General features: G+C 32.6%; 1 protein-coding gene across 1 annotated transcript in view; it reads right to left on the minus strand.

Moving 5' to 3' along the window:
- The window catches only part of CIITA (class II major histocompatibility complex transactivator), a 78,539-nt gene that overhangs the window by 64,748 nt on the left and 1,044 nt on the right, over positions 1-12,747 (minus strand). The window lies entirely within an intron of this gene.

Raw genomic sequence — 12,747 nt, forward strand, 5'->3', positions numbered from 1 at the left:
GAATGAGAGGCTTAGCAATAGGAGAGAAAAGTTCAGAGACTCAGTAGAAAATAGGCAGTTTAATGGTAAATGGGGTTAGGATGGGAGGAGTCATGTGACCAGAATCAGGAGCAACTCTAATGCTTCCACATACTTCCTTAGTACTACACTACTACCCAATAGATATAAAAGACTTCAAGTAAGGTTTCCAGCATATTGGGTGTATTTGTGAAAGGACGGAGACAAGAATTTCCTATCTTAAGAAGGTGAAGAAGGGTTAAGATCTTTTTAGTGGAGAGAATATCTATATTGATGAAATTGTAGGTCCATTGACATACTTAGAATGTGTTAAAATTAATTAACATTACTCCTCACTTCTCACTTTTAAGAATCCCTGATTCCTTCTGGACTCAGTTCAGACATTATCTTCTTCACCTCTTTCCCAGGTGTCCCAGCTGCTAGTGCCTTCTTTTCAAGTATATCTTCCATCTTCTCTACACAGATCATGCATTTACATATTTATTTGCTATAGTTATTACTATAACAAGTGGAACTGTGGAGCTAATTTTGTTTAACAGTCCAATAAGAATTATTAAAATATTAAGTGAGGTGAAATGGAAATTGTCTTGGATTTAGAATCAGAAGACTTGATTTTGAATCCTTGTTCTATTATTCATTACTTCTGTAACCTTCAACAACTTAATTAGTTAAATTTCATAAGCATTTATTTCTACTAGTTACTATTACTATAATTATTTATTATTACTACTATCACATGTCAGACACTGCACTAGACATAGGAGACAGAAAGATCCAAAAAAACCCAAATCCAAAACCCAAAACCCCAGCAAGACGAAAGTCTTTGCCTTCCAAACTGTTCAGTGAAATAACATGTAAACAGATAAATATATAATTCTGTGTGTACATTTAAGTGTATTGAATCACTTAACTTCTCAATGAGGGAAAAAGAGAGGGAGGAAAAGAATTTGGAAATCAAAACTTAAAAAAATTTAAAAATGATTTTAACACATAAATGGGGGGGAATACATATTTAAAAAAGAAATGGGAATGGGTTGGGTTGAGAAGAATGCTCTAGCAAATGGGCTGATTAGGATAGGCTTCCTGTAGGTAGCAGCACCAAGGATAAGATTTGAATCTAGGGATTCTGTTAGATGGAGATAAAAGGGGACTACATTCCAGAAATGGGATAAAAAGTAGATAGAAAATGAAATATCATGTATGGGAAACAATAAGAGGAAGGATATGGCTAGAATATAGAGTACATCATAGAGAGCAATAGACATAAGCCTGGAAAAGTAGATTGTAGAATCAGGAACCACCATTACTCTTTGGGCAAGGAAGTAAATATGTTTTAGGAATATCCATTTGAAAGCGATAATCATAATGGATATAGAGAGGAGAGAGATTGGAGACAGGAAGACTAATTAGGAGGCTACTGAAATAGTCAAGATAAGATGCTCTGAACTAGGATAGTTGGCCATTTGAGTGGAGGGAAGGGAATGTATTGTCCAGATAGAATTGATAACACTTGCCAATGAGTTGAATGCAAAGACTGAGGAAGAGAAAAGAGCTGAAAATGACTCAAGTTGTGAATCTTCCTGACTGGCAAGATTGTGGTATTCTCAACAGAAATAGGGAAGTTAGGAAGAGGGGAAGATTTTTACGGGAAAGGAAGTCATAGTCTTTGTTCCTTCATTCCTAAATTGAAGGGATTGGATTAGATTTCTAAGGTCCCTTCCACCTTTAATCTCAATGATCTTTGAAGATTCTAATGAATGATTCTAAGATAATGGTATATGTTGTGTACATAGTCCAAACAAAAAGAGTAATCATCTATAGATAGTGTGGTCCTCCAAGCATTTATAGATGATAAGATACTAATTACATTGAGCTCCCAGTACTACAAAGCCACAATAAAATACATAATAATGCAAAAAAGAAGATGTTGGCTTAACCATCCAAACTGGAAATCAAAGTGAATGAAAAACATATATAGCTTAGAATAAAACATATCATTAAGTAATTAGTATCAGTTGCAATACAACTAGCTTTTAGAGGTTGAACAGACATGACATATGGCCAATAAGTTGGATCACTGATAAAGTGGAAAAAGCCTTAAATGTGTAGTCAAGAGAATTGGGTTCATGTCCTGGCTCTGTCCATTAAAGATCATATCTATTAAAGACCCATATATAAAATAAAGGTTATGGACAGACAATATGATGATATCAAAGGGTCTATCCAGCAACTAATCCTGTTATTGTACAATAGTTTCAGTGGTCCTGAAATGTTTGTCACTTCAAAAGCTCACTCGTTTCCTGTTAATATTTTCTTGATGATGCCCAAAATTGCAAATCATGGAATTACTACCTTCAGAAGAATCAAAAGTATAAATAACCAAAAAGGGCAATGGAAAGACTTATGAAAAATGTAGTCTATAATATATCACCAGTGATGATTTACTCATCAGAAATGGCATAAACACACACATACAATTGAAGTAGTATGGTACAGCAGAAAGAACTTTAACTCTGCAGTCAGAGGATATGGAGTCAAATACTATCTTTGATGCTTATTAATGTTTGATGTTGGTCAAGTCACTTATCTTTCTTGGGTTTCAATTTGTTCATGGGTAAAATGAGTTAGATTAGATTACCTTTCTAGCCCTACATTTATGGTCCAATGCAGGATCAGAAAAGGATCTAAGTTGGGTGTGTACAGAGAAGAGACAACCAATCAGCATTTATTAAATGCTAATTTTATGCCAGACACTGAGGGAATAAACTTTGAGAATGAAAAGAAAACAGTGAAAACTGCCCCTTCCCTCAAGGAGCTTACACTTCAATGGGAGGGTCTGTAAGCAAATAAATATTTAAGTACATGATCTGTGTAGAGAAGATAGAAGATGTACTTGAAAAGAAGGCACCAGCAGTTGGGACACCTGGGAAAGAGGTGAAGAAGATAATGTTTGAGCTGAATACAGAAGGAATGAGGGGTTTTTTAAAAGTGTGAAGTGAGGAGTAAGAGCATTTGAGATCTCAAGTAAACAACTTTACTACTACATTGACACCCCCAAAATAAGTTTAGTCAACTTTTACTGATATCTTTTTTTTACAATGCATAGATTTTCTCTTGTATCCTCTGTCTTATCTTTTCCCAAAGAACTATCCCTTATGACAAATTATTTTTTAAAAATAGAAGAGAAAAAAATCTAGCAAAATTGATCAAAACATTGAAAAAATCTGGCAATATAGACAACATTTTACATGATGGACTTGATTCTCCCATTTCTGCTAAAGATTGGGGGAGGCACCTCAGAAATATTAAAAGGAATAACAAATAGATATCATTTCATGGGAAGAAATTTATGGAATAATGAAGACAAGATACTGAGTAGAATAAAACAAAATGAGAATATTTGAAAGTATGGTGAGCTCCATCAATGGTATCAGTATCCACATAAATAAACACACAGATCCAACCCAATGAAGTATTATATTATTTTTAACTTATATATGTTAATATGTGAAAGGTGTATAATTTCATCCCTTAGACAAGTGAGATCTAATTCCACCCATGCTTCAGTAGTCACTTTTTTAAATTAAAAATTCTTTTAATAAGCAAAATTTTGCCCTTTCTCCTTCCCATCTTTCTTCTCCCTCCCTTCAACCCACACTGAGAAAATGAGAACAAAAGCCTTGTAAGAACTATATGTAGTCAAACAAAACAAATTCCCATCTTGGTTATGTACAAAAAAAAGTCTCAATCTGCACTCAGAGTTTATCATCCCTTTTTAGAAGGTGGATATCATGATTTGTTATGAATCTTTTGTGGTTTGATCATTGCCTTGGTCAGAGCTTGTTTTCAAAGTTGTTTGTCTTTACAATATTGTTCCCATAGAAAGTATTCACTTGATTCTGCTCATTTCACTCTACATCAGCTCATACAAGTCTTCCCAATTTTCTTTGAAACTGTCTTCTTCATAATTTCTTATAGCACAATAGTATTCCTATACCTTCTTGTATCAGCTCAGGTATTCTACAATGGGAATGAATAACTCCTTTGGTTTCTATTTCTTTACTACCATAAAAAGCTGTTAGAATTATTTTGCATGTATAAGTTCTCTTTTTTTCCTTTTTGTCTTTTGGGGGAAGAACTAATATTAGTATCACTAGGTCAAAGTATATGTGCATTTTAACTTTTAACTTTTTAAACTTTTATTAATTTTACTAATTTTAACTAATTTAACTTTTTGGGCATAGTTCCAAATTGATTTACAAAGTGGCTCAACCAGCTTACAATGATACTAACCTATTTTTCTGATAACTCCTCAGCATTTGTCATTTTCTGTTTTTGTCAATTTTACCAATCTGATGATATGAGATGGAACCCCAGAATTATTTTAATTTGTGGATCTCTAATTTTTAGTGATTTAGAACTTTTGTATATGGCTATTCATATCCTCTGAATGCTACTTGTTCATAGTCTTTGACTATTAATTGGGGAATAATTCTTATTATTATAAACTTGAATCAGCTGTCTTAAAAATGAGACCTTTATCAGAGACAATTGCAGCAAAATTTTGCCTCATCTACTTGCTTATCTTCAAATTTTAGCTACATTGATTTGTTTGTGCAAATATATTTTAATTTGATTTAATCAAAATTGACGATTTTACCTTCTGTGATCATTTCTATCACTTTTTTAGTCATGACTTCTTTCCTTAACCATAGAAATGAAAGATAATTCCTTTTTTTGTTCCTCTAATTTGTTTGTATTGTCATCTTTTTATTCTCTTTAAGAGATGTTTTGATTAGAAGTTTGTTTCACTTCCTTTAATTTACCCTTCCTTTAAATCTTTCCTTTCACATCACTCTTTTCTTTCCTTTTTCCCTATTGAGTGAAATGTATTTCAGTACCCAAATATATGTGTATATCAATCATTTCCAGTGAGAGTAAACTTCAAATGTTGTCAGCTCCCTAATTTTATTTGTGTGGTCTAATACCTTGAGATAATTTTTACCAACATTTCTCTCTGACCTTTTTCGCTGTGTATTCCTGTTTCCCTCCCTTTTCTTTCTTCTAAGATCATTAAAAGATAACAGAAACATTCCTAAATCTTTGTATAATTGGATTCCCTCTATTATTCCTGATGATAATAGGGTTCAGAAGGAATTAATAATAATGACAATGATAATAATAATTAATATTTCTATAACAGCTACTATATACCAGACGCTCTTCTAAGAATTTTACAATTATTATATCATTTGATCCTCACAACAATCCTAGGAGGTAGATGTTATTATTATTCCCATTTTACAGATGAGGAAACTGAGACAGATAGAAATTAAATGATTTGCCCATAGTCACAGAATTAATATCTGAGGCCAGATTTGAATTGCAGTCTTCCCAACTCTAGGGCTAGTACTGTATTTACTGCATTTCCTAAATGCCATATATATATATATATATGTATGTATATAAACATAAACATATATATATACACATATATATCATCTCCCCATAGTAGAATGCAAACAGCTCATCCTTGTTTAGTCCCTTATGATTAATCATACTCGTTTACCTTTTTATTGTTTTGTGATTTTGATAATTTTATTTCAGAGTTTCTTAGGAATGATCACAAGTCCTTTGTTTCATTAAAAATCCACTTTTCCTCTGTAGGATTATGCTTGTTTTTTTTCCCTGCAAAATGAACTTCCTTTCTAATGAAAAATCTTCCTTCCCATTTCAGAAGAAGAGTTCTTCTCAGTAAAGGAAGCCTAAATGAGTAAGATCATCTGTCACAAAATAGAAAATAAGTCAGTCACTTTCAAGAACTGGCACTTTCTTCTATTCTTGGTTCCATCTGCTTACCAGAGCTGAATGAGGAAGGAAGCATTGCATGTCTGGTAATGATAATTCCAATGGCCTTGGTACTTTTAACTCTTTCTTTCCTTCCTTCTTGTCCAAGATATTCAGGAACATTCTAGGGTAATGCTTATCAAAGAGATGGAGGATGACTTTTTTCATTTCATGGACCACTTTCCCAAAAACAGAATATAGCAAAGACTTTTTCTCCTGTTTCTGTCTCCATAATTGGTGGGAACTTTGATGATTTTGAATTAGAAGTCAATGATAAGAATCACAAATTAATTATTAATTCATACTAAAGTATAGACATTTTCATGTGTCCAAAGACTACCATTTATTCAGAATCTAAACTCTAAACACATGAATACTAATCATGATAACACACATCTATAGAGCAATTTAAAATTTACAAAATGCTTCTGTTACAACTATGTGAAGCAGGTACTGAATATATAATTATCCCCATTTTGCAGAAGAGGAAATTGAGATTCAGAGAGAAGTAACTGCTCAAGATCAAAGATATAGGGATAGTAAGTTGGAAGTAGTATTCACAGGATCATAGATTAAGAGCTAGAAGAAATCTTAGAAATCTTCCAGTCCCAAACCCTCTTTTGGTTGAACTCTGAAGATGAAGAAGTCTGGCTCAAGGTTATATTTGTCCAGGTTCACATAACTAGTAGGTGGTTGGAATTTCCACGTAACTTTTCCTGACATAATTCCTGCACACAAGCCACTATATTATGTTGCCTCTCAAACCTAGGTTTCTTACCTCCAAGATTAATGCTTTTTTTCTCCATAAATTCCAATAAGAATTTTTCCGTTTCAGTTAGGCCAGTCTCTTCACTAGCCCCACAGTTTCCTAGATCATACTAATCTTCCCTCTTCTGAATTTCTACTACATTTCACATTGGCATTCACAATCAATCATCTGACCTCTTGAAGAATATTGGTTATTTCATGTTTCATTCAACAAGAATCATCACCATCATCATCACTGTATATTTTGTTTCCTTACTAAGATGGAAAATATTGGACTTAATATTTCTCTTGCATTTCCTTCGGTTGGTAGCACAGGTCCGGATAATAAGTAGTGCCTAATAAATGAATTTATTTCACAAATATGAACAAATGAGGTCTTTTAAAAATTATTCATTTATTTTTGCAAGGCTCTTGAGATTAAGTTAGGGTCACACAGCTATTAAGTGTTGGGTCTAAATCCTCATGACTATAGGGCCCATATTGTATTCACTGCACCATCTAGCTGCCACAAGGTTTTTTTTTTTTTTTCAAAAGATATTGGAAAATGTTTATGTCATCCAATTCAATACATATTAAAAGTCTATGTAAACCATAGTGTAATAAATGTTTTCAACAGAAATAAACATCAATTTCATTAATACAATGAGATTTTCACAGACTTTATAATAAAAAGAAATGATTAATTAGCCAATAAACACTGAATTCTTCACATGGCAAAGAACCATACTTTATTTTGAAGATATTAATGTATGTGTCTATATTTCAACATTTCACTTTTTTTTCTAATTCTATATGAGAAATATTAGGCTACTTAATGACAGAAGAGCAAGTTTTCCCTGCAAGATTACAGTTATTATCTTTTAGTTGTGGGACTATCAGAAAATGAAAATATAATTAAATATTAACAGTTTCTGAATTAATCATGTGGAAGCTGTAAAGTCTTTAAAAAGATATATGACAATAAATTATTTTATATTAGAACTGACAGTGTTTATCACTCTTCATACTCTTATTATGTATGTGACCAAAGTCACTATAGACTAGTCTTCAACTAGATTAACTTGATCAATTTATGTTTCATTCTTTAGCAAAAAATTCTGAAAATGGATATGAATAAAAAGAAACATTTGTCACCTCCTGGAAACCCATGCTTTCTACTTTAAGGCTGGTCTTTTGTCAAAAACATCATCAGTAGAATTACTGTTTCTTACTTACTCAGGGAAACTTATTAAATTGGGATTCCAGCCTAATATTGTGTTCTGACTGTTCCTTAATTTATCTGGATGTCATTGGATGGATTAGAGAGAGGGAGAATGTGTAGGAGAAATTCTTCTCTGTTTTTCTTCTCCTCTCCCCAAATTTCTACACACCTACCAATTATTTGTAAGGAAGGCAAGGATGAGGGTATAAAGTTATTGCAAATGGTTTGAGGATATAAGGAATTAATATAATCAACTATCACTATTTTCACTAATAGAAGAGTAGTAAAGATGTTGGATTTAAAAATCAACATCACCAGTAAAAAAAGTCTAGAGTGGTAAACAATTAGGTCTTGAATGAGTTTGAATAATGCAAATTTTGATTTAATACAAATTATGAAATGTTATTAGATTTCATTTCATAGGAATCAAAATTCAACTAATGTGATAAGAGCAAGCTAGCCAAGGAGTTCACATTCTGTTACATCATCAATCTATACTTGCCTATCTTTGCTTGTGGAGATGATGTCCTACTGAGTACCATATTATCAATAGTAGTGTTAAAGCCCCTAAAAAAAAGACCAAAAAAGAAAATATTTCACATGGAAACACTACAGTGAAAAAAACAAAGACTTATTATTACATCAATAAAAACGCGTTCTTCTTAACAGAAAAGTCATTCAGACAAAAGATTAAAGCTTATTTGAGACAGTGAAAACAAATGAAAATGAACTGAATAAATTTTCTGTAAACATTGATTAGTTTAATTTAAAAATTGAATTTGATTGCATAATGTTAAAATTACTGGAGAGGTAATGAAAATGAGGATATATTGATCAATATATTTTAAATGTAGAATAAACAGTCTTATTCTGGGAAAGGATGCCATCTAGAATATAAAATTTCTAAGAAAGAAAGAAAATTGACTTTGAAGTGTCTAATGATCACCAAAAATTTTTACTGGGGGTGGATAATATAGAAGGGGATACTAGATGAAAATTAATGCTTCTTTATTGTTCTGGACATACTGATGCTCTAAAAGGCTATAACCATAATTTGCTTCTTGTTTTTTGGCACTTAAATAAAGTAACTAAAGTAACTAAAGCTGATTTTAAAATTATTTTAGCCCAGTTGTTGAAAAATGTTGCAAATACAACAATATTGAATTTAAAGCATTACTGATTCAGATTATGTTCCAACTACATTTGGTTCATTGTATGAGAATGTGAACATGTAAATTTATTAAGATGTGGATAAAGCTCTGTATACCTAACATCATTTGTATGAAGATTTAAAAAAGAAAAGACAGTTCAATTGTACACTATTTCAAAGTCCGACTCTTTTTGTACAGTAAAATAACTGTTTGGACATGTATACAGATATTGTATTTAACTTACACTTTAACATATTTAACATGTATTGGTCAACCTGCCATCTGGGGGAAGGGGTGGAGGGAAGGAGGGAAAAAGTTGGAACAAAAAGATTTGCAACTGTCAATGCTGAAGAATTACCTATGCATATATCTTGTAAATAAAAATCTATAATAAAAAAAAGAAAAGACAGTTCAATCTGTGCTGCTAAAATACTTAAATGATAACAATTATGCTTTTATCATTGCCAATGTAGGTTTATTGTTAGGCATAATATTTAGTAATTTTTTATTTTTTAAATTTTACTTTCTATAATTATAATAAAAATTTTGCCTTCTAAAATTAGTACTTTGTAATACCCTTGAATTAGAAATACATTTTTATTATCCTTTGCTGTTATATTGAATTAATAAATACTTTATTTTTAAAACTTAATATTTTATTTCTAAAAATTTCCATCACATATTTCAATTGAGCTGGAAACAATCAACATATCTTACATTAAATTAAAACAATGATTAGTCAAAATTAAATAAGGTGGTCATTCTATGGGATTCATTATTTGTACTAATTAATACCCACCTATTTTAAATGCCTCCCACATACAGAGCATTGTGGTTGCTATTGAGGATATCACATGATTTATATAAGAGATGATTTCTACCCTCATGGAACTTATACTCTAGCAGGAGGATAATCTGTAAAAACTATCAAATACAACATTACTTAATAAATATATTAAAAATAAGAAAGTATTCTCTAAAGTCTGAGGAAAAATTTTATTGTTCAGGGAGGTCAGAGAACCATATGGAGAACTAGGTATCAATTGAATTGGACCTTAAAGAATAGAATAGGAATTCAAATTCAAAGGAAGGATCTTCCATTATAGACAACTGTGAACAAGGGTACAGAAGCTGTAATCACAAAGTTGAGGAGGGAAAATTAATCCAATTTGAGTGGAGTATGAAATGTATAGAAAGGAATGATATTAATAAAAAAGTAGGGCAAAGTGGCATCCAATTGTGAAGACAACAGAGTTTACTTTAAATGGCAGTAAAAGATTTTGAACATATGAATTAAGAAAGCACCACTGAAGATTTTTGAGAAGAGGAGTAGTATGAGCCAATCTATTCATAAAAATATTATTCTAACTATAGAATGAATTATGAATAGGAGAGATAATAAAGGTAGAAAGATTTATTTAGATGTCTTTTGTGATAAGCCAGACAAGTGGTAAAGAGGGTTGAGCCAAACAGTGGAAATGGGGAATCAGATATATTTGGGAGAGATGTTGTGGGAGTTGGATAGACAGAATTTGTTAACTGCTTGCGTGAGGGCAATAAGGAAGTCAGTCATAACTGCAATTCTAGGAATATGGAAGAGAAGCTGAATGCTGCCACAGATGGAAATTGTGCCCAGCTGACAGAATTCAAAAGCATGCATAAGGAAGAGAATAAGCTTGTTTTATATATTTATGGGACATCCAAGTAAAGAGGTCCTGTAGACTGCTGTAGATGTGAGCTTAAACCCTCAGATTTAGGAGGCATCAATATAAGGTAGCAGCTGAAGCTGTGGGAAGGAATGAATGAAATTGCTCAGAAATTGTAATGGAAGAATCGAAAAGAGTCAAGGACAAACTTTAAAGAAACACATTTATTAAGGGATTAGAAAGATGATAAAGCATCAGCAAAGCAGATGGAGAAGAAACAGGAGAGTATAATGTCTTGGAAGTTACTACATATACTTGGTGAGAGTATATATAGTAATGATAGGAGACACAGTATCAAAACCTAACTGGAAAAAAAGGTGATCAGATATGGGAGTTGATTAGAAAGTTATTCACGACTTTCAGTATCTTGATGGTGGTTGCATTCAGTTCAACAAGGGGCTGAAGAAAGAATGGATAGAAATTAAGTGAATACAAAAGATAAACATATTTTCCTTCTTCCAAATTCTTGTTACAATTGGGGAAATCTGGGTGTATTCATAGGTAAACATAAGAGCCAGGGGGAAAAGAGAATTTAAGGATTAGAAAGAGAGCATAATTAAGAGAACAAGTTCCTGAACAAGGTGTCAGGGATGATATTAAGAACACTAGATAAATGCCTTGTCTTTTGTCATCAGAAGAAAAAAGGAGAGACTGGAGAACATTCCCATTCATCATTTCTATCCATTCTCCCTTGTTGAACTGAATACAGTCACCACCAATTTACTGAGAGCCATGCATAACTTTCTAATCACCTCCCAAATCCAATAACCCCTTTCTTCAGTTTTAACTCTCTTTGAACTTTCTAGCTTTTGATCTCTGTTCTTATTGAATATGCTCTCTCCCCTCTTTCCAAAATTCCCCTTACTTCTTCTTCCTCTGTGTTGGCTGGTGCTTTATCCTTCTTCCAGAGTATAGAAGGAGAGAGGATGAGGAAGGAGGAGAAAGTGAGGAACATCCACCTTAAGGGATTAGAGAAGATGTAAAAAAAGGCAGCAACTCAAGAAGGAGAAGTGTCAAGAGATTACAGTGTCTTTGAAAACAAGAGAAGAGAGAATGTCCAGAAAAGGATGGCCAACAATGCCAAATGATGCAGAAGGTCAAAGGGGATAAAGATTTAGCAGGGCAAAAGACTCTAAAAATCCCATACAGTGAAAATCGATATCCTTAGAAGCAATTCTAAGACAACATGAAATACTTAAATGCCTTCCAAATCATTAAAGATTACATTATACTGCACCTATGATTAGGCACAAAATGTATTTTATCATATTCTGATCTTTGTAAATTAGCAATTTATATTGGATGTTTTTTATAGTCTCTCAATGACCTAGAATCATTAAATAACCAGAACCACTGATCATTCTGAATAAACATTAATCTTCTCAAAAAGCTTCTTGTTACTGTTTGGAATGTCTAGTGGCCTACCAATGACTTGTGGGCCATACTTTGAAAAGCTTTGCTCCATATTGAATGAGTGATTGAAAAAAAAAATTAATTCAGTGATCTGATTGTTGTTCTGAGAAGTATTTTTTTTTTCATGGAAAAAATAACATTTAGAATGCCATGAGCCTGAGAGAAGGGGGAAGAGAGACAGAAAAAGAGATAGAATATTCTTTTCCACAAAGTAGAATCCTTGAGTCACCTAATCAGTCACATATAAATGGAAATTTCTTCTGTCTTAAGACTTTTGGAGAAATAGATGCACACCTTGCTCCTTTGTCTATGTCCACTCTTATTGTTTGGAAGCATGAATTCAGTAGACTTCTTTGAGAGGAAAAAAGTCAAAAGAATTATAATTATACAATTTGGAGAAGAGAAGATTTAAAAGCTCCTAAAAGGTAGAGATCATATTTTCCCTCAGAGTACCTAGAATTTGGCTAAGCCCACTCTGGCTTAAGGTGAACAATAGGTGCCCCCAAAATGCTTGAAGATGGAGTGGGTGACTCATTGCTTATTCCACTAGTTCAATCCATATGACAAAGAGATCTCAGGAATGTGAGCCCAGAAACAAGGAATGTGCATTCCCTTTCATCACACTCCTTCTTTTCCCCTGCCA

Source organism: Sarcophilus harrisii, chromosome 1, assembly GCF_902635505.1.
Source record: "Sarcophilus harrisii chromosome 1, mSarHar1.11, whole genome shotgun sequence".
NCBI classification, from domain to species: Eukaryota; Metazoa; Chordata; class Mammalia; order Dasyuromorphia; family Dasyuridae; genus Sarcophilus; species Sarcophilus harrisii.